General features: G+C 43.3%; 1 long non-coding RNA gene across 2 annotated transcripts in view; it reads left to right on the top strand.

Annotated features, from left to right (window-relative positions):
• Positions 1-3,617, top strand: part of LOC126191517 (uncharacterized) — a 77,358-nt gene extending 73,741 nt beyond the window's left edge. For both annotated transcript variants that reach the window (XR_007538361.1, XR_007538362.1), the window contains exons 2-4: positions 2,904-3,010; positions 3,264-3,461; positions 3,575-3,617. This is a non-coding gene — a long non-coding RNA (uncharacterized LOC126191517). The remainder of the gene's footprint in view (positions 1-2,903; positions 3,011-3,263; positions 3,462-3,574) is intronic.
• The last annotated feature ends 19,612 nt before the right edge of the window (positions 3,618-23,229 follow it).

Raw genomic sequence — 23,229 nt, 5'->3', positions numbered from 1 at the left:
CTTAAACAAATTGGTTAAACAATGCCTTGTGCACGATATATTGCCATACTGTCATGAGGTCCTCGGTGTCTAGCAGCTAGATGAAGATTGAGCGAATTTCCCGCCATTTTTAATCTTGGCTGCCATCTTGGCTTATGTCATGGGAGGTCAAGAGCGCCTTTTGGTAGTGGTGTTGTGAAGTAGGTCAGATGGCCTCTGGACCTCAAGGTGAACACACTGGATGGAGCTACTGTATAGTGCTCAATCAGTGGCAACTCAAAATGTTTAAATAAACAATATACTGCACTGCATACAAAATAAAGACTTACATCCATCCTATCTGGCAGCCCAGCACAGACTCTTTTCCGTGCCAATTTCTGGATGGGAGAGGGGTGGGGAAGGGAGTTAGGTTAGTGGAGGTAGCCCAGTTGACCTATTTTCCCAGCAAAATTTGAATTTCCCGCCATTATATCAGTGGCTGTCATCTTGAATAAATTGGCAATAATGCAAGGTGGAGTGATGCCCCTTTTGCACCACTACTGACGATGTGGTGGCACATACATCTCGGCACTCATTTAATGGTCTCCCAAGTTGTCTGTTGCTCATGTTACTCTTTCTTTTACTGTGGCAATCTCTCTATATGTGGCCCTGTACCCAGCAGTTGCAGCAAATTATTTCTCCTTACAGTGACCAGGCTTGTTAAATGTGTAACATTCAGGATTTGTGTTATAAGTGGTGTTCTTCTCACATGTCATTTGGCCATCATTAGTAGTAGGACAAAGAGAGCACAGCCACATTCTGCATTGTTGCCAAATTTATTCAGAATGGCAGCCATGGTGTGGCAATGTCATCGTGGCGAGAAGTTCAAGTTTTGATGGGAAAATAGGTCAGTTGAACTACCTCCTCTAACCTAAGTCATCCAACCACCACATCTACCTTGGAATTGGTGGGAAATGGTCAGTCTCCATCCAGCTCTTGCAGAGGGAGGAGTGTACTTCAGTGGGAAGCTGAAACAATTTATGTAGGGATGGATTTCATGTAGTTTATTTATCACGCTGATACAAAACACTAGCCCTGATTGCAATACATAGCCTACAATGTGCAAACTACATTTAAATTAGCAAAATAATGCAGTACACCGATGTACAGACGCATTCACTATGTGTCAGAATAATGCATGTTTAATGCTCAGCAAACATGCTCTCAACACTTAGACGGAATAATGCAGTGCACAAACACTCATTGCATGTAAAAACATTTTCAAACTATCCTTAAGAAATTCAACTGTGACTTACCAGCTATCTTCCCTACAGAGGTCCAAGGTGGAATGATGACCAGCTGTGACAGGCGCGCTCTCTTGGGCAGTGCACTGACACGGGTCCAACCTCTCCCACAAGCGAGATTTCTGGGCATCCTCCACCTGGAGAGGGTGGTAACGTGTTTACGGGGCCACCATGTCAGGTGCGCTGATGCATCACCTTCATATCTGCAGGTCCAGTGCAGATTAGCATAACTAGTAGGAGACGCGGTCTTCTAATTGCTATACGTGCCAGCCTATCCCACAGGCGAGACGTATCTGGCTGGTGCCCATGACATGGACGGCGACTCATTGAGAGCTTCTATATGTGATACCTCTATGGCAAGGCCTAATTGCCGAGCAAGATGTTATTCTAGCAACCCACCCTCGCAGGTGCGGCTACAAGGTTGTCAGTGTTGTACTGATGTCTCGTGTGTATGTAAATGAAAGGCTAATCTCTCTCTGGACATTCTATAGGAATCTTTTGCACTGCTTATGGAAACTGTTAATAAAAATCTCCCAGGATAACATCGAATGCATTCTTCCTGATGCTCCTAATGAGGCACCCCATCCATTGTGTCACCCTTCTCAGAAATGGTAAACATTCACCCTTGTTCTCACCACTAAAAGCCTTCATTGTGTCTGTACATGCTTGCAAAAACACTGTTAATCATAAAAGCATTCCTGTTGTTTGGAAAGAGAGATGATAGTCACATCAAGCCCTTCCAGGAAATAGTGATGTTCCATAAAGGCTTCTCATTGGCTGTCCATTCAAATGGAGCTCTCTCATTGGTCGCCTAAGTCTGTATAAACCTGCCCCCCTCCCCCCCTCCATAGTCCTCAGTCCACTGCTGTCAGCCTTGTTGTGCGTACTCTCATCTGTGTGTGTCTTCTCAGGAGTAGTCCACTGTTTTATGCCATCTATGCATTGTGGTTATACCAGGCTCACCCATTGTTTCCTCCTATGTAATGACCCACCCACACAATGTGGTTGTGGAGCCAGACAGTATCCCACATATCGGTGGAATGTCCCCTTCTTTCCACCCTTTGTGTTAAGTGTCGTCTTCCCAATTCTTTAAATTTAATGTTAGATGATTGATGGATGGTTGAACTGATCCTCAGTTACCTCTGTGAACGTGTTTTTTATTTCCAGGTATAAGATTCTACTTCAGTCTTCGAGCATCGGCAGGTTGGTTGTGGTTGGGCCCTCTTTCCCAGTCTTCTCAGTCGGTGACTCCATGACTGTTCCTTTCTTCCAGTTTTTAGATTTGGTCTCACCTTTTATGCCTTTTACTGTGGGTGTTTAATGTTTATTATTCTATAATTTGACTCCCCTGATTGGATCCATCCACTTTTAGCGGACCCTCTTTCTTGTGATTAACTTCGGAATTGCAGGACTGATGACCTCGCCGTTTGGTCCCATAACCCCTCTCAATCAGTCTGTGTTGGGTACATTTTTGTCACCAAGATGAGGAGAGCTAGCAGCAACAATTCAGAGTATAGCGGCAAGATAAGTAGAGTTCTGGAGACAGTATTACCAACTTCATAAATAATAGGTATTTTGAGTGTGTATTTCATGTGTATGTTAAATTCACCTTATTAATTCCATTTCTGTTTCTTGTTATAGTACAATTCCAGGATTTTATCTTGGATTTTGAGGAGAGATGGGAGGGGACTGGACCATGGCACTGTAAGTCCGGCCTCCTGTGGTGGGCTCGCAGCCAGGATTGCCTTGTGAGTATAATTTTCATTGAAATTTGTTCCTGTATAGTAGCGGTTCAAACGTTTTCTTGTTCCATACTTATTTATTCCCCCCCCCCACCCCACCCCCCCATCCTCTCTCTCTCTCTCTCTCTCTCTCTCTCTCTCTCTCTCTCTCTCTCTCTCTCTCTCAAGAACTATCCACTGCACAAGCAGCAACACTAGGAGTAGTATAGGAAGTTTTATTTTCTCTCACAAATTTGTTTATATGTCTTGTCTGTTGTAGGCAAGACAGACCAATAGCCAGATGCCAGTTCTGATGAGGATAGTGACATTCATGAATGGGTCAGGCAGAGGGTCACTGAAATAGAGGCGGAAAGGCATCTCGATCTGGCTCTGTTTAATGATGGTGGTGATCACTTATTTGAGGGTGTAGGGGAGTTGCCCAGTGAAATGTTCATGCCTTGGAGCCAGAGCAAAAAAGGTAATTACTCACTCTGCTTATAACCTTGTGATTATCAGTATTCTCCCTTTCACTGTGCCAACAATGGCAAGAAATATTCTTAACTATAATTTTTTTCATCTCTTCTTCTACAGTGGTCATGTCTCCACAGCCCTGACACAGCGTGGTACACGTGGTGGTGGTGGTGGTGGTGGTGGTGGTGGTGGTGGTGGTGGTGGTGGTGGTGGTGGTGGTGGTGGTGGTGGTGGTGGTGGTGGTGGTGGTGGCGGCGGCGGTGGTGGTGGCGGCGGCTAAACCTTCCTCTCCAAAGCAGTACCTGGTAAAATACATTTCTCCTATAAGGGTGCCGCTACACATAGCACGGGATGTCGCGATTGCCACCCAGCACCACCGCTCTGGTTTCTGCGGACCGACCAACGATCTACCACTCCTCAAGTTATCGATAGTGTGCAACAGCAGCAAAAGCAACAGCATTGGGAACCATCGCCACAGCCTGGCTATTCTCATTGGTGGGACCGGGTAGCACCGCAGCATCCTCCTCTGTCATCCATATCAGCCTTGTCAGAATTGGTGTAAACACAAGGTATGTGTGGCTTGCGGCATTCCGATTTGCCTCTCCCCAGCACCATATCAGCGGGGTGAACACAGAGCAGTATTAATAGTAATAGAGATGATCATGTGGATAGTGGCAGTTCCCTTTCCCCGTCCTTTCAGTGAAGGACATCAGGTCAGTGACACCATAATTGCAATTAGAATACGCGATAATTAGACACTTTCAAGGAGCGAGTCTTGTTCACAAGGATCAAAAACCTGGCAGGAGGGTATCGCAACCCTGTTCGTTTTCTAAGAGCATACCTTCCTGTCGTGGGAAAGGAGCTGCTCAAAGTAGTCAGTGACAAGTTTTCTCGCCATTAAATGCAGTGCGTGCTTTGCAGCAAACAATCACATCCCAACAAAGTTGATGCTCGCAGTGAAGAGACAACTCTTAATCATCTTTGGAGAGAAAATGGCTTGATGCCACAGAGCACGTCAATCATATAGTGGTTTCGTAAATCCATCTGGAGTGGTATACTGGCCTGGTTTTCCGAGATGGAAGTCGGAGGGTCAGTTAAAGCACTCGGCCAGATACTACACCTGGACATCCCTACACATGTCTATGATCCAGTAAATGGAGGATCTAGCTATATCAAGTTGGCTAAAGATATAGGTAATAACCAGGCATGCATTAATATCGAAAATAAAAAGGACCAGGCTTCTTTTGCAGGCTTCTTTCACGGACGCCAACACCTGGTTGCCGTCTGTTTTGATTTACAAAGAGCTTATGACACCACCTAGTGGCATCATATCCTTGCCACATTATACGAGAGGGGTCTCAGAGACCCACTCCCGATTTTTATCCAGAACTTCCTGTCGCTTCGTACTTTCCATATCCAAGTTGGTGCCTCCCTTAGTCCCCCCCCCCCATATCCAGGAGAATGGGGTCGTTCAAGCCTCTGTATTGTGTGTATCTCTATTTTTAGTGGCCATTAATGGTCTAGCAGCAGCTGTAGGGCCGTCCGTCTCATCTTTCCTGTTTGCAGACGACTTCTGCATTTCGTACTGCTCCACCAGTACTGGTGTTCCTGAGCGGTGCCTACAGGGAGCCATCCACAAGGCACAGTCATGGCCTCTTGCCCACGGTTTCCAGTTCTCGGCTGCATAGTCATGTTATGCACTTCTGTCGGCATCGTACCATTCTTCCAGAACCAGCACTTTACCGTAATGACGATCCACTCACTGTAGTGGAGACATATCGATTGTAGGACTTCTTTTTGATGCCCGATTGACTTGGCTTCCTCACCGTTAGCTTAAGCGGAAGTGCTGGCAGCACCTCAATTCCCTCCACTGCGTGAGCAACACCAACTGGGGTGCAGATTGCTCTACGCTGCTGCAGCTCTACAGAGACCTTGTTCAATCCCGCCTTGACTATGGGAGTCGCCTGGCGGCAGGAGATTTTAGGATGAGTCCGGTGACCAGCATCCTGGTGGAGGCCGGAGTCCCTCCATTGCAGGTAATGCGTGCGCAATTGATCTCCAGTTACATTGCACACTTTTGTAGTTCTCCTGGGCATCTGATTTACCATCTCCTTTTCCCGCCAATCACGGTTCTTCTCTCTCATCGGCGGCCCACGTCAGGGCTTCCAATTGCAGTTCATGTCCAATCCCTTCTTTCGGAACTGGAGTCCTTGCCCGTACCACCTATACTTGAGGTCCATTCACGTACACAGGTCCATTCACGTACACCTCAATGGTGTACACCTAGACCGCAGCTTCGCTTGGACATTTCACGTGGCCCTAAGGACTCTGTTAACCCTGCGGCTCTCCGCTGCCATTACCTCATGATTCTTCACACGTAAGGAGACCACGAAAGGGTTTACGACAGCAGCTCAATGGTTGATGATCACGTCGGCTTTGCGTATGTCCATGGAGGACATATTGAACATCATTCTTTGCCTGATGGTGCAGTGTTTTCACTGCTGAGCTGGTGGCTATATCCCATGTTCTTGAGTACATCCGCTCATTCCCTGGGGAGTTATCTCTTCTGTGTACTGACTCCTTGAGCAGCCTACAAGCTATCAATCAGTGCTACCCTTGTCATCATCTGGTAGCGACCATCCAGGAGTCCATCTATGCCCTGGAACGGTCCAGTTGTTCAGTGGTGTTTGTCTGGACCCCTTTGGACCCCAGGTCATGTCGGAATCCCAGGCAACAAACTTGCCGACAAGCCGGCCAAACCGGTTACGCGGTAACCACTTATGGAGATTGGCTTCTCTGCAACTGACCTGAGTTCAGTACTATGCCACAAGGTTTTACGGCTTTGGGAGACGGAATGGCATAACCTCAGTACACGCAACAAACTGTATGCCATTAAGGAGACTACAAATGTGTGGGAGACCTCCACATGGGCCTCTCACAGGGACTCTGTGGTTCTCTGTCAGCTTCTTATTGGCCACGCTTGGGTGACACACGGCTACTTTCAGTGTTGTTGTGGCGCTAGGCCGACAGTGGCCCATATCTTGGTGAGCTGTCCTTTGGCTGCTCTGCGGCGGACTCTTAGTTACCGGACTGGTTGCCATTAATTTTAGCTGACAATGCCTCATTGGCTAATTTGGTTTCACCTTTTATATGTGACGGTGCGTTTTATCATTCTATATAAGTTTTAGCGCATGTCCTTTGTCCCTTTGTGTTCTGCACTCTAATGCTTTTAGGCTGGATGTTTTAATGTGTCACAGAGTGGCTGGCTTTTCCTTTTATTCTCTTGGTCAGCCAGCCACGGTCATCTGCTCTCTTGTTTTTACCCCTTCTACCTGTTTGCTTCTGCTCTGTGGTTTTCTTTTCCTGTTTTGTTCATAGTAGTGTTGGTTGGCCTCCTGTCATTCTTCTGGTTCTTCCTTTCTCCTGTTATTGTGCTGTACATCTCCTTTCTTTTGTTCTTTCCCTTGTGTACTTATTTTATTGGGAGCAAGGGATAATTGACCTCACAGTTCGGTCCCTTCCACCCGTCTTTGGAACCAGCCTACCAACCATGGTCACACCTGGCTTGTGAGAGAACCAATATTCTGGTATTCTGCACCTCAAATTTAGGTATGTCCTGAATCTTGATGGGGAACTTTACACCGTTAAAGTCATATAACACCCACGAATATCATCACCTATAGGGATCATCCTGAGCATCCCGGTACATATCATATAGGTGATGGTATTCGTGGGTGTTATATGGTGTAAAGTTCCCCATCAAGATTCAGGACATACCTAAATTTGAGGTGCAGAATACCAGAATATTGGTTCATGTTTATGGCCTGGAGAAGAAAAGTATGTCAGATAAGCAAGGTATTGTCATCGGCCCCCTTCATTTCTCAAAACTTGCCGGTGAGTGAGAGTTGCATGTAAACATGCTGCTCTTCTCTGAAGGTGATAATTATCATTATGTTTGGATCGAGACATGTCCCGACTCCTTTCCACCCAACTGAGTGGGCATAATGGTAAACAGCATATTTGCTTAAGGTGCCTCAATGCCTCTTCCTCAGACAGGTTATTAGTTGTGCATCTAGTGGATAGTACATTGCACTTCCAAGGACCTGGTATGTGTTGTTGTGTGTACTGAGGAAAGCAAATTCATAAGGTTTAAGAATGCTCACCACCAGGAGTGATTCCTGTTTACAGTGTGTGCAGTCTTCAAAATCCTGCTCGCTCCTGTGACCTGCTGTGAAGGTGACTTGGCAGCATCACATACCACCTTTACAGAAACACCCATACCATATGCGGCAGCGAACCAAATTGTATTGTCCTACGATTAGAAAACTGCTACAAATCTTATGTCTGCGATAATCCTTCAGTGTGGCTGCTCACTGAGCTCAAAAAACTTTATGGGAGGTTAGTAAGCTTTACAGTGACACATTCCCTGACCAAATCGAAAGAGAATGAAGATTTGTATAATAAAAAGGTTGATTATTGTATTTGTTTGCTGCTGTTCGAAAAAAAGGAAACTCTTTGAAGCAGTCACTGTCGTCTTACAGGGAAGTTCCGTGACGCAGCTCACAGTACGTGCAATTTCAAGTACCAGTTACCAAGGCATTTTCTTCCACAATTTAAGCAGGTATGATGCTCACTTTCTAGTTGAGCACTTACCTGATGTCGGTTGGGAGAAAAATCTGGTCAGTATCCTACCTGAGAGCATCGAGAAATACATTTCATTCTCCAAATGAAGGGTAGCATGAATTATGCTGCTCTTTCTTGATACACTGTTTTATGCAGGTGCCTCTATAAAAACTCATTGAAACTCTACCTCAGGGTTGTGTTCCCCGATGAGGAAAACTTTCAACATTTTCTCATATGAGTATGTGGATAGTATTGCGAAACTCAACGAGACCAGCTGACATAACTGCATTCTCATCTACATCTACATTTACATCTACATGATTACTCTGCAATTCACATTTAAGTGCTTGGCAGAGAGTTCATCGAACCACAATCATACTATCTCTCTACCATTCCACTCCCGAATAGTGCGCGGAAAAAACACCTAAACCTTTCTGTTCGAGCTCTGATTTCTCTCGTTTTATTTTGATGATCATTCCTACCTATGTAGGTTGGGCTCAACAAAATATTTTCGCATTCGGAAGAGAAAGTTGGTGACTGAAATTTCGTAAATATATATCTCACCGCGACAATAAACGTCTTTGCTTAATGACTTCCATCCCAACTCTTGTATCATATCTGCCACACTCTCTCCCCTATTACGTGATAATAAAAAATGAGCTGCCCTTTTTTGCACCCTTTCGATATCCTCCGTCAATCCCACCTGGTAAGAATCCCACACCACACAGCAATATTCTAACAGAGGACGAACGAGTGTAGTGTAAGCTGTCTCTTTAGTGGACTTGTTGCATCTCCCAAGTGTCCTGCCAATGAAATGCAACCTTTGGCTCGCCTTCCCCACAATATTTTCTATGTGGTCTTTCCAACTGAAGTTGTTAGTAATTTTAACACCCAGGTACTTAGTTTGACAGCCTTGAGAATTGTACTATTCATCGAGTAATCGAATTCCAACTGATTTCTTTTGGAACTCATGTGGATCACCTCACACTTTTCGTTATTTAGCGTCAACTGCCACCTGCCACATCATACAGCAATCTTTTCTAAATCGCTTTGCAACTGATACTGGTCTTCGGATGACCTTACTAGACGGTATTATTACAGCATCATCTGCGAACAACCTAAGAGAACTGTTCAGATTGTCACCCAGGTCATTTATATAGATCAGGAACAGCAGAGGTCCCAGGACGCTTCCCTGGGGAACACCTGATATCACTTCAGTTTTACTCGATGATTTGCCATCTATTACTATGAACTGCGACCTTCCTGACAGGAAATCACGAATCCAGTCGCACAACTGAGACGATACCCCATAGGCCCGCAGCTTGATTAGAAGTCGCTTGTGAGGAATGGTGTCAAAAGCTTTCCGGAAATCTAGAAATACGGAATCAACTTGAGATCCCCTGTCGATAGCAGCCATTACTTCGTGCGAATAAAGAGCTAGCTGCGTTCCACAAGAACGATGTTTTCTGAAACCATGCTGATTACGTATCAATAGATCGTTCCCTTCGAGGTGATTCATAATGTTTGAATACAGTATATGCTCCAAAACCCTACTGCAAACTGACGTCAATGATATAGGTCTGTAGTTTGATGGATTACTCCTACTACCCTTCTCAAACACTGGTGCGACCTGCGCAATTTTCCAATCTGTATCGGTGAGCGAGTGGTTGTATATGATTGCTAAGTAGGGAGCTATTGTATCAGCGTAATCTGAAAGGAACCTAATCGGTATACAATCTGGACCTGAAGACTTGCCCGTATCAAGCGATTTGAGTTGCTTTGCAACCCTTAAGGTATCTACTTGTAAGAAACTCATGCTAGCAGCTGTTTGTGTTTCAAATTCTGGAATATTCCATTCGTCTTCCCTGGTGAAGGAATTTCGGAAAACTGCGTTCAATAACTCCGCTTTAGCGGCACAGTCGTCAGTAACAGTACCATCGGCACTGCGCAGCAAAGGTATTGACTGCATCTTGCTGTTTGTGTACTTTACATATGACCAGAATTTCTGCGGATTTTCTACCAAATTTCAAGACAATGTTTCGTTGTGGAACCTATTAAAGGCATCTCGCATTGAAGTCCGTGCCAAATTTCGCTCGTCTGTAAATTTTAGCCAATCTTCGGGATTTCGCATTCTTCTGAACTTTGCCTGCTTTTTCCGTTGCCTCTGCAACAACGTTCGGACCTGTTTTGTGTACCATGGGGGATCAGTTCCATCTCTTACCAGTTTATGATGTATGAATCTCTCAATTGCTGTTGCTACTATATCTTTGAATTTGAGCCACATCTCGTCTACATTTGCATAGTCAGTTCGGAAGGAATGGAGACTGTCTCTTAGGAAGGCTTCTAGTGACACTTTATCCGCTTTTTTAAATAAAATTATTTTGCATTTGTTTCTGGTGTATTTGGAAGAAAGGGTATTGAGCCTAGCTACAACGACCTTGTGATCACTAATCCCTGTATCAGTCATGATGCTCTCTATTAGCCCTGGATTGTTTGTGGCCAAGAGGTCAAGTGTGTTTTCGCAACCATTTACAGTTCGCGTGGGTTCGTGGACTAACTGCTCGAAATAATTTTCTGAGAAAGCATTTAGGACAATCTCGGAAGATGTTCAAAACAGGTAGTAGGCAGAAAACAAGTATTTTTGCCAACATATCGAGGGATGGTTGAAGTCCCCACCAACTATAACCGTATGAGTGGGGTATTTATTTGTTACGAGACTCGAATTTTCTCTGAACTGTTCAGCAAATATATCATCGGAGTCTGGCGGCCGGTAGGAGGAGCCAATTATTAACTTAGTTTGACTTGGAAATTCCTTCGTCGTAAAATTTGGCCGCCTGCGCCTTCAACTACGTGGTTACCTCTTCTTGAAGTTGTGCGTCGTCATCAAAACGCTGCATAGCCAACCACTTCTTCATTGCTGGGAATAAGTGGAAGTCACTCGGTGCCAGGTCGGGACTGTACGGCGGATGAGGAAACAACTCCCACTTAAAAGATTCAAGAACTTCACGAGTGGCATTTTCTGTGTGGGCCCGGGCGTTGTCGTGGATCAGCAAGATCTTTGAGCACAACTTTCCGTTGCGCTTGTTTTGTACTGCTCTTCTGAGGTTGTGCAGAGTTTGGCAATACCTTTGAGAGTTTATTGTAGTCCCTCTTTCCAGGAAATCCACAAAAATCACACCTTTTCTGTCCCAAAAGACAGTCGCCATCACCTTCCTTGCCGACATTGTCTGCATGCATTTCTTGGGTTTTGGGGGGGAATTTGTGTGCCTCCACTGCATTGACTGCAATTTTGTCTCGCAGTTCACGTGCTTAACCCAACTTTCGTCACCAGTAACGATGCGATCGAGTAATGAGTCACCATCTTTCTCGTAAGCGTCCAAAAAATGTTAACGCTGCAGCCATTCGCTGATTTTTTTGAATCTCTGTCAAGATTTTTGGTATCCATCATGCACAAAACTTGTAACCAAGCTTTTCGGTAATGATTTCGTGCGACAAACTTCGTGAAATTTGTGGAAAACTCATAGAGAGTACAGTTATTGTGAAATTACGGTTTTCACAGACAGCGGCATCGACTTTTCGACAAGTTCGGCAGTCACTGTGCTGGGTCTTCCACTTCGCTCTTCGTCGTGAACGTTAGTTCGGCCATTTTTAAATTTTATGACACATTGACGCACCCCACCTTCAGTGATTATGTTGTCCCCATACACTTCACAAAGCTGCCGATAGATTTCTATCGGTGTACAGTCTTTTGCAGTCAGAAACCTTATTACAGCACGCACTTCACACTTATCAGCTTTTTCAATTAACGCTGACATTTCAAACTGTCACAGTAACTCAACAGAGTACAGCACAAACCTCTCACTAGCACTGCAGGATGCCAACTGAGCGACAGAATGCCATGACACCAAGATGGCCCACCCCTAACGGACACAAACAAAAACGTAATGTACTTTGTGGATAGCCCTCGTAGCTGTCTTGGTAAGCTCTCAAATGGCATCCTTTCACAAAAAACCATAACTGAACAGCTGTCAATGCCAGTTCCAACTCACATCTTCAGATCAATATTAAATTTCTTACAAAGATCTTTAACTATATGAGCAGGGGCGAATCTAGTTAGACGACACTCTTCACTTGCATCTTCGGAACGGATTTCCTCATAAGCATGACAAAATGTAATATGAATTCCTTCGTGGAGGTAATTGACGGGTTAACTGAGCAGTTCAGTGTGAGAAATAACGTTATTTTGTCAAAACATAATGGGAAAAAATACTTTGCTTTCCTAACTCTGGATAGAATTTTCTTCTCTAACTCTGGATAAAATTTTGTCTTGAATTTTTTCTTTACGCACGTCGATGAGTGACTGTGTGTATGTATGTGGCATTCAAAGAGGTGTTTTCGAAATCTTGACATAGATCAGAATCACCCTAATCAACTCGGAAGTACAAATCAGCTATGAAATTCCTATCATTGGTAATTACAATATTATCTGTCTCATGATCAGGAGCATTAGTTTCTGTGTTAATACTTCTTTGGTAAAAATCCCCGTCAACTCTGTGATCACGCAAAGAAATATTTTGATGGCCACAGAAGATAACGCTGATAATAATTGGACACAAATGTTCTCGGTACTCTTTAGCTTCAGCGTCTCTTTGCGAACAAACGTGGTTGTTACCGTAAAGTTCAGGATGATTAAACCTGCGAAGAAATTTCGTACCAGCTTAACAGCCCGTTGATGATATTTGTTCCGCTGAGGAGTAAAAGGGATGCTTTTCCTCCAAGCAAATCATCAAAGGTCTTCAGAGGTTTACTGACCAGTCACTTTAGACAACTATTTGCCGAGAAACCACCACGAGAGCCTTGATTTTCGTGTGAGAGTATGAGCCAGTGATATTTCTCCAAATGTGATCTCTGATCATATTTTCTGTTCTGCTTTTACACTTTTTTGGTAATGACACAGTAAAGGAATTAAAAATCGGAACAAAGTGTCGAGTGTCACTCCAGTAGCAAAGCCAAGCTGAAGTCATCCATACTGCTGAAAAAAAAAAAAAAAAAAAATAGTCCACATTTTTAGACATTCACAACTCACTCCAGGTTTACTGTTGCAACAGTGCATATGGAGTACATGAAATGATTTCATACATTTATAGGTCAATAGCACAAGTGATTCTTAGGTACCAAGTATCGATCCATGCTGAAACAGCCATATGAGTACATGGTGTCGTCACCACAGGCGGCAGTGCGAGTGCGAGTGCTGACTCTGGTATCCAGTCTGTCGTACAGATTGTGAATACTGTCCTGGTCCTGCTCGACCTGTTCATGTAGTTCTGTAAGAGATGTTGATCGACGTGTCGCACGAGTCACTTCTCGTCCCATCATATCCCACACGTTCTGGATTGGAGAAAAGTCCGGAGATCGTGCTGGCCACAGAAGTTGCTGAACATGTAGCAGAGCACTTTCAGTTTCACGGACAGTGTGTGGATTAGCCTTGTCCTGTTGTAAGAACGGCAAAAAAAAACCTGATTTAACAACAATCTGCACGTAATGAGTGCTGGTTAGCATCCACTCCAGAAACAGACAAACGAGAGTTGTAGTTTGTCGCACCCCAGACCATAAGAGCTGTTGTGGGGCCAGTGTGTCTTGGAAACAGCGCTCACAGGTCTACTTCATAATCGCAGACGACCATCACTTGCGTGTAGTCAGAATCTGCTTTCATTGCTGAAGACCACACCACACCATTCCATCTTCTCCAAGAGATCCTCTGATGGCACCAGTCAAGCTGTGCATGTCGGTGCTGCAGTGTGAGTGGAAGACGGACTACAGGTTTGTGTGCGCCTATTCGCACTGCTAATATCCGGTGTGCAACAGTTAGTGTTCACATGTCAGGGCTCACAAGCTCTCTCACTATGCTGTGGTAGACGTACGATCTGCCACTGCTTACCTTCGGTATCACCATTCTCCCGGGCCTCTTACTGTGTGGACTGGTGTGGGAATGTTCACATGACCATTGATACCAGCATTGTTGTACAGTTATCGCAACATGTCCAACTTCTGTGGCATTTCTCTGAAAGAGTCACACCTCCACTGGTAAGACCACAATTTGACCCCTTTCAAACTCGCTTCTTTGGTTGTAGGAAGCACGAGAATGTCTCCACGGCGTGGTTACCTGCTTGCTTCACACATTTGCACCGCACTAAGCCTTCTGACAGTTAGTCTTCCTTGTTGAAAGGGTTGACACAGATGGCGCTCTGGTAGCTGTGCCACTAAGCTATAGCTACACGTTGGTGGATGACGTTGAAACCATTATCAGTACATCTACTATGCCCCGGGTGGAGTATGCCGTCATCGGATCAAAATCAATGTCGTCTTTCCAGGTGTACTTTCTTTTTCTAGGAGTGTGCAGCAGACTAACGCGTGGAACACGCAGTATCAGACAGTACTAAAAGGTGAAACTTTTTCTACAACTGAAAACGGTAATGTACCGCAACAACAAAGTTAGGCGAGGCCTGCTCAGCTTTGGTAACTGCAACATCGGAACAATAAACATCTGAATCATTACTGCTGGGAGAGGGAACTCATAATGTAGACCTCAATTCTCCTCCCGTGTCATTTTAAGACTTGAACTTCTTAAGTTAAAAAGTGTCATTCACCCTGACAGATGAATGGCGTCTCAACTTATTCACCTGCTTCAAGCAATTGTCCTGTCAGAGTAATAATTTACGTAAGAATAAAATAAAGTATTATGTTTATTCGTTATTGCGCTGAACGAAGCACTGATAATTTGCAATGAAAATATATACGAGCTACATTAGCTTATATTTCAAAGTACAAATGTAATGTATTTATAAGTTATTTTGTAATTGCTCCTTTCTTCAGGTACATTTAACTTCTCTTCGGTTTTGCTTTATTTTTGATGTGTACAGTGATGCAGTTTCTACGTGTGGGAAAAAAATTTGCTGCAGTTAGGTACACCTCAGACCTACTGTTACTCTCAGTGCACGGGTAAAGTTAGTAGAAATCATCAAATCTATCAGGAGAGCTGGGAAACAGCATCGAACAATTCCTGCAGTTATACATTAGCATAAGGTCTTTCCGAAAATCTTGGAAAATTGTTGCCAGAACGAATCAGGCGTTTATCAAACCACAGTACTACTTTCACAGTTATCAAAGAATCCCGCCCTCTCAGTTTATTCAACCGGTTCTTAATGGTGGTGTGAGATACATCTTCTGTTTTGCCTTATTCACTTTTCGAAACAGGTGCATGATCCACCATATTTCATTAGAAACACAGTAGTTACCACTGCTGCAGTGTGACGGCAAGCATTGATGCAGAAAATGACAATGCCGAGCGATAACATTACTTTTACATAATGGTTAAGAGAGCACCACCTAACGCATATGTGGAAATTGGCTGCACCACCATAAGAACTGCCGGAATGATTTAGATGTCTGTCATGCTGACACTGTGTCGGCACAGTCCAGTTCAGCCGAAGTGCATGTAACTGCTGCAGTTAAAGGTTGTGTTTTTGTTAGAAATCATATCGTTTTACAGCCAATATTAGATTTTTTAAGAAAAAAGCTCTCATGCAACTTCAGTACATTAACGGCAAGCAAAAAAGTTAAGGATCGCAAAAAATCTATGTAGTGTATTTAGTGTAGTTCCTAAGTTATTGACCGATATCTGAGTGTTCAGTGCATTTTTAACAGTGTTCGAGCGGTTGTTGTGATACATGGGACTCCACTTCGGTACTAGCAAGGAGGCAACTATGGCGGAATGTAATTTAACCAAGAAAAATGGCGAAGCAATGCAAATATTTTTGAGACTAGTTACTGTTAGATGTCATGCTGCTATACAGAAATCTATTGATAAATTCAAGAACGAGGGTACGCAGTGTAGTAGGATACAAAGAATCAAGAAGTAGGAAACTTACCAGTAACTAGAGATAATAGTGAAATGAAATGTCCTGTTGGGCACGAAAAGAAAAAAAACTCGAAAATGTCACAATTGACAGTAGTTATTGCACATAAAGTCGGAAAATGAATTTCGCGTGAAACACTTCATAGTAAATAGAGGGAGTAGCCCTGATGACATAATATTGCAACCTGAACGATTAGATGTTATGACAATCCGGTAAATGATTAAATGTTTCCTAAGTACTTGGTAGAATTCAGTCTTCACTACATTTTATATGCACAAGAATTCGGTTTTGGCTCTTCTGCCATCATCAGATCTATAAGATACTTCACTTCAAGAATTCGTGAAACATGAACCTACTACATACAAACGGAAAAACAAGTAAGTGACACAGTGTATGCTTAGTCGATAATTGAATAGACTATCAATGTTAAAATTAACCAAATTTAGAGGTAAACTTTACACAGACTTCAGTTTTACAATTTGTAAGTGTACGACTAAAGGTCGAGACACACATAACCGCACCGAGTCCTTCCCAATCAGAGTCCGCCACACGGACAGGACAACTGTTGGTGACGGTGGTAGAACACACTAGTCAGTCACTGCTCCCAGCGACAGCCGTCATTATTTTCTCAGTTCTGTTCTCAGAGTGGTGTGTTTTTCTGATCTCAATCATGTTTTCAAAATTTTGGAACAGTGATGTAGCGATGATTGCATTGGCTTTAGAAGAAGAAAAAGAGGAAATTTTGAGAAGGCGAAGAAAGAGAACTTGGGTGGACAGTGCATGGAAATCAAGACCTTTTGAAAGAGAATTTAATACCCTGTTTCCTCGTCTCATGGATGATGAAATCAAGTTCTACAGATATTTTTGAATCACACAAAATATCTTCCATCTTCTCCTCAACAAGTTGCAAGAACACACAAAGAAGAACGATACTTTCTGGAGGAGATGTATTCCACCTAGAGAACATCTGGCTGTGTGCTTAAGGTATGTGCCCATATTTTGCTGCGTTTTTAAGGTCACTAAATACACAACACATTTTCAAAATGAGACGATCACAATTTTTACCCAGGTTTCTCATTCTCAAGCCCCATGCTTTACTGGTGAAACTCACAATTTTCAGACATAAAACTATTTTGTAAATTATTGTACTACTTGTAATAGAAACACACACTGTCAAAAAAATGAATACTTTAATTGCAAAATTTTTGATAGTAAACATGTTATTTTTGCAAATAAAAATAGATGTAGGACAACCCACGTTAGGGGAATTGTATTGAGATGATTCACTGGTGAATGATGAATCTGAATAGGAATCATTGCTGCCTGTGACTCTTGAAAACGTGTCGTCACTCATCGTTTCTAAACAAAGCGGGTTTGTTACTTGTTGGTGGCTTTCGTTCTTTGATATCTGCTTCAACTCACAAACTCCTGCTCTGTGGTGAAAATAACAGTTTTTGCCTGGTTCAACAATACGGGTTTGAAAGATTTTAGAGTAGGAGCCAAGCCAACTAGAAAAACATCAACAGAGTGCTGTTCATTGGTTGCATTGACTTCCGTTTTTTTCTGCCTCTTTTTCGGCTAATATGAACGCCATAAATTGGCTCGAAGGAGACTCCTGTGCAGTTTTTTCATTATGGGATCCTCTTCGTTTAACGTTCAATGTCCTAGCAGAGTGGTTCTTTTTGCCAGGAATGGCTTGCGTGGACTCAGCTGGAGGAACTGGAGAGGTAGGATGCACTGTAGTTTGAGAACTGGTACCAGAATACAAAACATCATTTTGGCTTTCAAGCTCTCTTTCAGGATCATGTTCAGGCTCCCCCACTGTTGGGTCAATTTCAGAATCGTCTCTTCAGTCTTTCATTGATGGCACATTTGAGAGGGTTTCTCTTTCCACAATGTGGGGGAGCAAAATTCCAAAATTTCTTCGTACTTCTATTTTTTGGCTGCAACTTGACCTGGTTTTGTCTTCCTCTTCGGTAGAGTTCGACTAAACTGGTCTCGAATTGAAGCCCATCTTTTCCTGCACTTTTCTGGTTCTCCTAAAAACAAAGAATATTCATTCAGAATAATAATTGTATGTTACAAACTATCAGAATATTGTTGTTTTCAGGATTCTTGCAAATGGGGATACTTCTAAAAAAATTTCATTCAGCTACAGGCTGGGCAGATAGACTGTAGTTGCTATCATTCACAGTACAAGTAAAGCAATTGAGGACGTTATTCTAAATGAGGTCATGCCCGTGCGAGATGAAGCAAAATGGAACATTGTAGCATCTGAATTTTGGGAAAAGTGGCATTTAACTGCATTGGCGCCTTGGATGGAAAGCACGTTACCATTCAAGCTCTGAAGTTATCTGGCACTGGTATTACAAACACTCATACTCCACTGTACTTCTTGCCTTAGTTGACCCATGCTACAACTTCATTGTAGTAGGCATCAGAGCTTACGGGAAAAACTCGGATGGAGGTATTTTTTTAAACTCAAATTTTGGAAGAGATCTGGAATATGGCCAGCTCAATGTTCCCAGGAGTCGAGCACTACCTGGAGCAAATTTCGAACTGCCAATGGTAATTGTAGGTTATGAAGGCTTTCCTCTCAAAAGTTATGAGACCTTATCCTGGAAAATGTTTGACAGATGACAAGACGATATTTAAATACCGTCTAAGCCGAGCCAGGAGGATTTCTGAAAATGCGTTTGGAATTTTAGTACAGAAGTTTTGCATATTCTCCTGATGGTTGCAAGAAAATCCTGAAAACGTAACGATTTCAATACTAGCTGCTTGCATCCTCCACAATTTCATAAGACAAAATGAAGTAACATGGCAGCATTAAATGAAAGCAATGATGGCACTGAGAGCAGCAGACTCCCTGGCAGGGCGTGCAATCTTCAAGACCTACCCCGTCTACGACGAGGCCAACACGAGAAGCATTTGCTGTGCGAGAAAAACTCAAGGATTTCTTCAACTCTCCAGTTGGAAGTGTAGAGTGGCAAGCGAGGGCTCCACTGGGAATATAATGCACCCAAGATATAACGCCAATTAACTGTGGCTTTTAACCTACAAGTAGCGGTAATATTTTGAACTTTAGCTGTCAACTGTGTTAGTGCATTAATTCTGTGTAAATTAAATTGACAAACACTTGTACATGAACTATACACGGTGTTTTTGAACTCTGTTGACAGGCTTTGTAGAAATATTTGTCGAAATATTTATTTTTCAGATAAAAATTATGTAGTGAAAAACAAAATTGCAAAATTTCTACAAAGCATGTCCAGAGAGCTAAAAAACATCCTGTATACAAAATGACATAATATAAAAATGTAACGTAGAGCTACCTGGTGCTTTCATTGTCTCGGAAATGATTTTCCACACCCTTTCCATGTATTCGACATTCCGATATTTATCATCACTTTGATCGTGCAGAACAGGGAATTTCCGCACTTCTTCAATAAAGTTTTTGCCATCCATGTTGCACGAGCCCGTACCGTTCGCCATCAAAAAATTAACTGAACTAGTCCGTACGTTGTGGCCTCGGCGCTGTCTCCGAGCACCACGCCAGCATCGTCGTGGTGTAACTGATGCAATTTGGAATGCCTGTGTGATGGTCTGGATAGATGTCTGCCTATTACACATTACGACCCTTTTCAACTGTCGGCAGTCTCTGTCAGTCAACAGGCGAGGTCAGTCTGTATGCTTTTGTGCTGTACGTGTCGCTTCACGTTTCCACCTCGCTATCACATCAGAAACAGTAGTTCCTAGGGATGTTGAGGAGTGTGAAAATCTCGCGTACAGAGGTATGACACAAGTGAGACCCAATCACCTGACCACGTTCGAAGTCCGTGAGTTCCGCGGAGTGCCCCCGTTCTGCTCTCTCACGATGTCTAATGGCTACTGAAGTCGCTGGTTTGGAGTACCTGGCAGTAGGTGGCAGCACAATGCACCTAATATGAAAAACGTACGTTTTTGGGGATGTCCGGATACTTTTGATCGCATATTGTATATCACTTGAAAGGCTCTCATCTGAAACCTTGTTGAGTACCTGTGTCACACAATTAATTTAAGAACTACAACAGCAACAAACTTGGAGAAACATTGACAAAGTAATAATTTACACCGAACGAGGTGGCGCAGTGGTTCGACACTGGACTCGCATTCGGGAGGACGACGGTTCAATCCCGCGTCCGGCCATCCTGATTTAGGTTTTCCGTGATTTCCCTAAATCGCTCCAGGCAAATGCCGGGATGGTTCCTTTCAAAGGGCACGGCCGACTTCCTTCCCTGTCCTTCCCTAATCCGATGAGACCGATGACCACGCTGTCCGGTCTTCCCCAAAACAACCAACCGTAATAATTTACATGATAACAATTGAAGTATACACTCGCCATTATCAGTATTTCACTCCACACTACGATTGTGAACACAGATCTGCAGACTATGGATACATACACGAGTGACTGAGGGAATGCTGTTTGTGTCAGTAGTTTCCGTCAGTACTCGGGAGAGTCAGTCTCTCTATTTTAATTTTCTTTATTGGCAATGGGCCCTCTCTCCGTCGCCTTATTCCCTGTGGTGAGCGAGGTCTATCTGTGGACTTCAGATGTGACTTAGTGTTAGCACGTAAGCCAATCAACAGCCCTTGAGTGGACGCCGTAACCCGGTGGGAATGTCTCCTGGAGCCAGTCAGGCCGGAAACCCATCCGTGTCAAGCATCCCTCAGTCAATGAACAGAGTAGTATCCTATGCTGACCACAACTTGCAATCTCCTAGTACGCCTTGCCTTCGAGGCCCACAGCTTTAGACCCACAGTTTTGAAGCTACTTTATTCTCTGAAAGTTGGCTTAAAAAAATTGGAAATAAGTATGTGTAAAAATAGATATGCTTTCAGTTACCTGTTCTTTTGGGGGGGGGGGGGGATGTTGTGACACCACCCCCTTTGGTTTAGCGCCTGTTTGATACTGTGTTAAGTACATACTTAAGTACTAAAAAATTTCGAACGAGTAAAGTTAAAGTTAATAAAGACAGATAACCACACTGAAACAAATTGAAACCGCACTTCAAAATAAGTAATTTGGTAGTAGAGATTTTATGAACGAAGTTATTCACTTGAAATTCTTCTAAGCAAACTCCTAAAACATAAGTTAAGCTGTAGCATAATCAAGTAACTAAAAATGGCATATCAAAGATCTGGAAGAATAACCTGGATTATCCAACTCTGAGACACGTTAGTGCTAGTTTAGGAATAAAAGTGTTAGAGGTGAGTGAATATTCACTCTTACTCAGAACATCTGTCCATGCGGTGTTGTGGGTCTGGAATGGAAGCAAGTTTTGCTGGGTAAATCGGCACGATGAGGCACGTGACCTTCACTACACTACCACTAAATGTCAAATGAGACTCTCGTAGCCGCCTAGAAGCATAGGACAATATTCACCGCTTCTAGTGGAGCAAATGTAAACCATATCCTGCTGTCAGACGTATGTTCGCCTTTAAGTGTTAATGACTGGTTCTGGGAACCCAGTGTATATAGGGGAACAAATGTTGTTGCATATGAGTCCAGCAGATTTGTGATCCTGAGCTCTCATTTAAGGAAAAAAGGCATGCTTCTACATTTCATGCATATTTGTCGCCCATTGACATTTTTCATTGGGCAGTTCGGAAGGAAACATGCTGGCTCCCTGATCATAGCATAATGTCTCCAAATCTCGTTGCGGTGATGAAACCATTCATTACGTGCCATCATCATTTACTTCTGATATTTTGACAACCTACTCTTCCAATCAATTTAAGTAAATTACTGATTCTCTCTTCTTTTAGCAACCTGTGAAGCTAAAGAAAACATTCTTCCCGAGAAACTCTGGCTGATTCTGTAAGTTTCTCGTGAGCAAAACATGAATTCATTTTTGTTAAAGTTTCACTGACATTTTGTGTAAATCAGCGGTATGGAGATTTCGTTTTCCTTTGGGCACTGCAAGCTAATGTGTTTACAGTGCCTCCAACTTTGACACACACAGTTTCCAAGAGTTCTTGCAATAAAGTTTCAACCAACATTTACATCAAAATCTTTGAGATGTTAGCACAGATTGGCGAATTCTCGAAATTTTTGTACTGAGCTGCATACCCATCTCTGGCTTTAAACACACCAAATTAACAATGGTACTGCGCCACCGACGTGAGCCAGAACTCCCCCCGCTACTGCGGGAGCTCTGATGCCAGAAAAATAGGCACAGAAGCAGAGACCCGCATGAGTGGAGGGAGACGAACACCCTCTCTCGCGAATCCGAGAAATGGTTAAAGGAATGGCGCGCGGAGACCTGAGAAGACAGAAAGGAGACCTTCTTCCTCCAATCTCAATATGAATGGCAACTAGTTAAAATGTTTGACAGCAGCGTTCAACCAAAGGGGTGATGCTAGGACCTGTGTTTGATGCCGTGTCAAAAGCCGAACTGTTTGTGTACACATACAAGAAGCTAAACACTATGACAAATCGACCTCACAGCTGCAGAGCAGCGTGAGGAAGAAAACATCACACAAGCAGTACAAAACCTCAGAAACACATCTACACAAACAGCACCAACACTACTGGCAAACCATCGCCCGATCAGCCTACTCTCCAAAATGAGGAAAATACTCGAAAGAGTAGTTTTGGATAGGATCAATAAATGTCTCGAGGTGACGAAACCATCAGACCAGAACAATTTGGGTTCCAGAAAAAGGTCTGTGCAAAGCTACAAGTCCTATGACTCACCGATCACATCACGCACAAATTCAACTATGCAAACTCAACAGTAGTATAGTATTCCTCGACCAGGAAAAGGCGTACAAGAAGATATGGCATGACAACATAGTATTCAAAATCAAACACCCCACCACGATCTCCAATGTATAAACAAAACTGATAGACAGTTTTGTGATAGACTGGATTTTTCTTCTTGAGGTTGATGGAAAATGCTTCTCAAAAATGCGAATGACACCTCCCTGTCGCCACATGCCAGAATTGTCCAGTTTGCAGACGACGCAGCCTTCTACGTGAGTGGCAGGCAGCACCACTCAAAACATAAGGTGGCTTCAAAGGGAGCTAGACTTGGTAGAAGACTGGTGTGGGGAAAATAAGACACGTAGGGAAAACTGCAGCTGTCTACTTCTCAAGGAAACTTCAGACTGTCTCTAAACATTCAGGAATTACCATGGAGAGACTACATGAAATACCTGGGCATAACACTAAACAAAAAGATGCTTTTC

Source organism: Schistocerca cancellata, chromosome 6 (assembly GCF_023864275.1).
Source record: "Schistocerca cancellata isolate TAMUIC-IGC-003103 chromosome 6, iqSchCanc2.1, whole genome shotgun sequence".
In the NCBI taxonomy this organism is placed as follows: Eukaryota; Metazoa; Arthropoda; class Insecta; order Orthoptera; family Acrididae; genus Schistocerca; species Schistocerca cancellata.
This window is presented reverse-complemented; position numbering and strand designations above follow the sequence as displayed.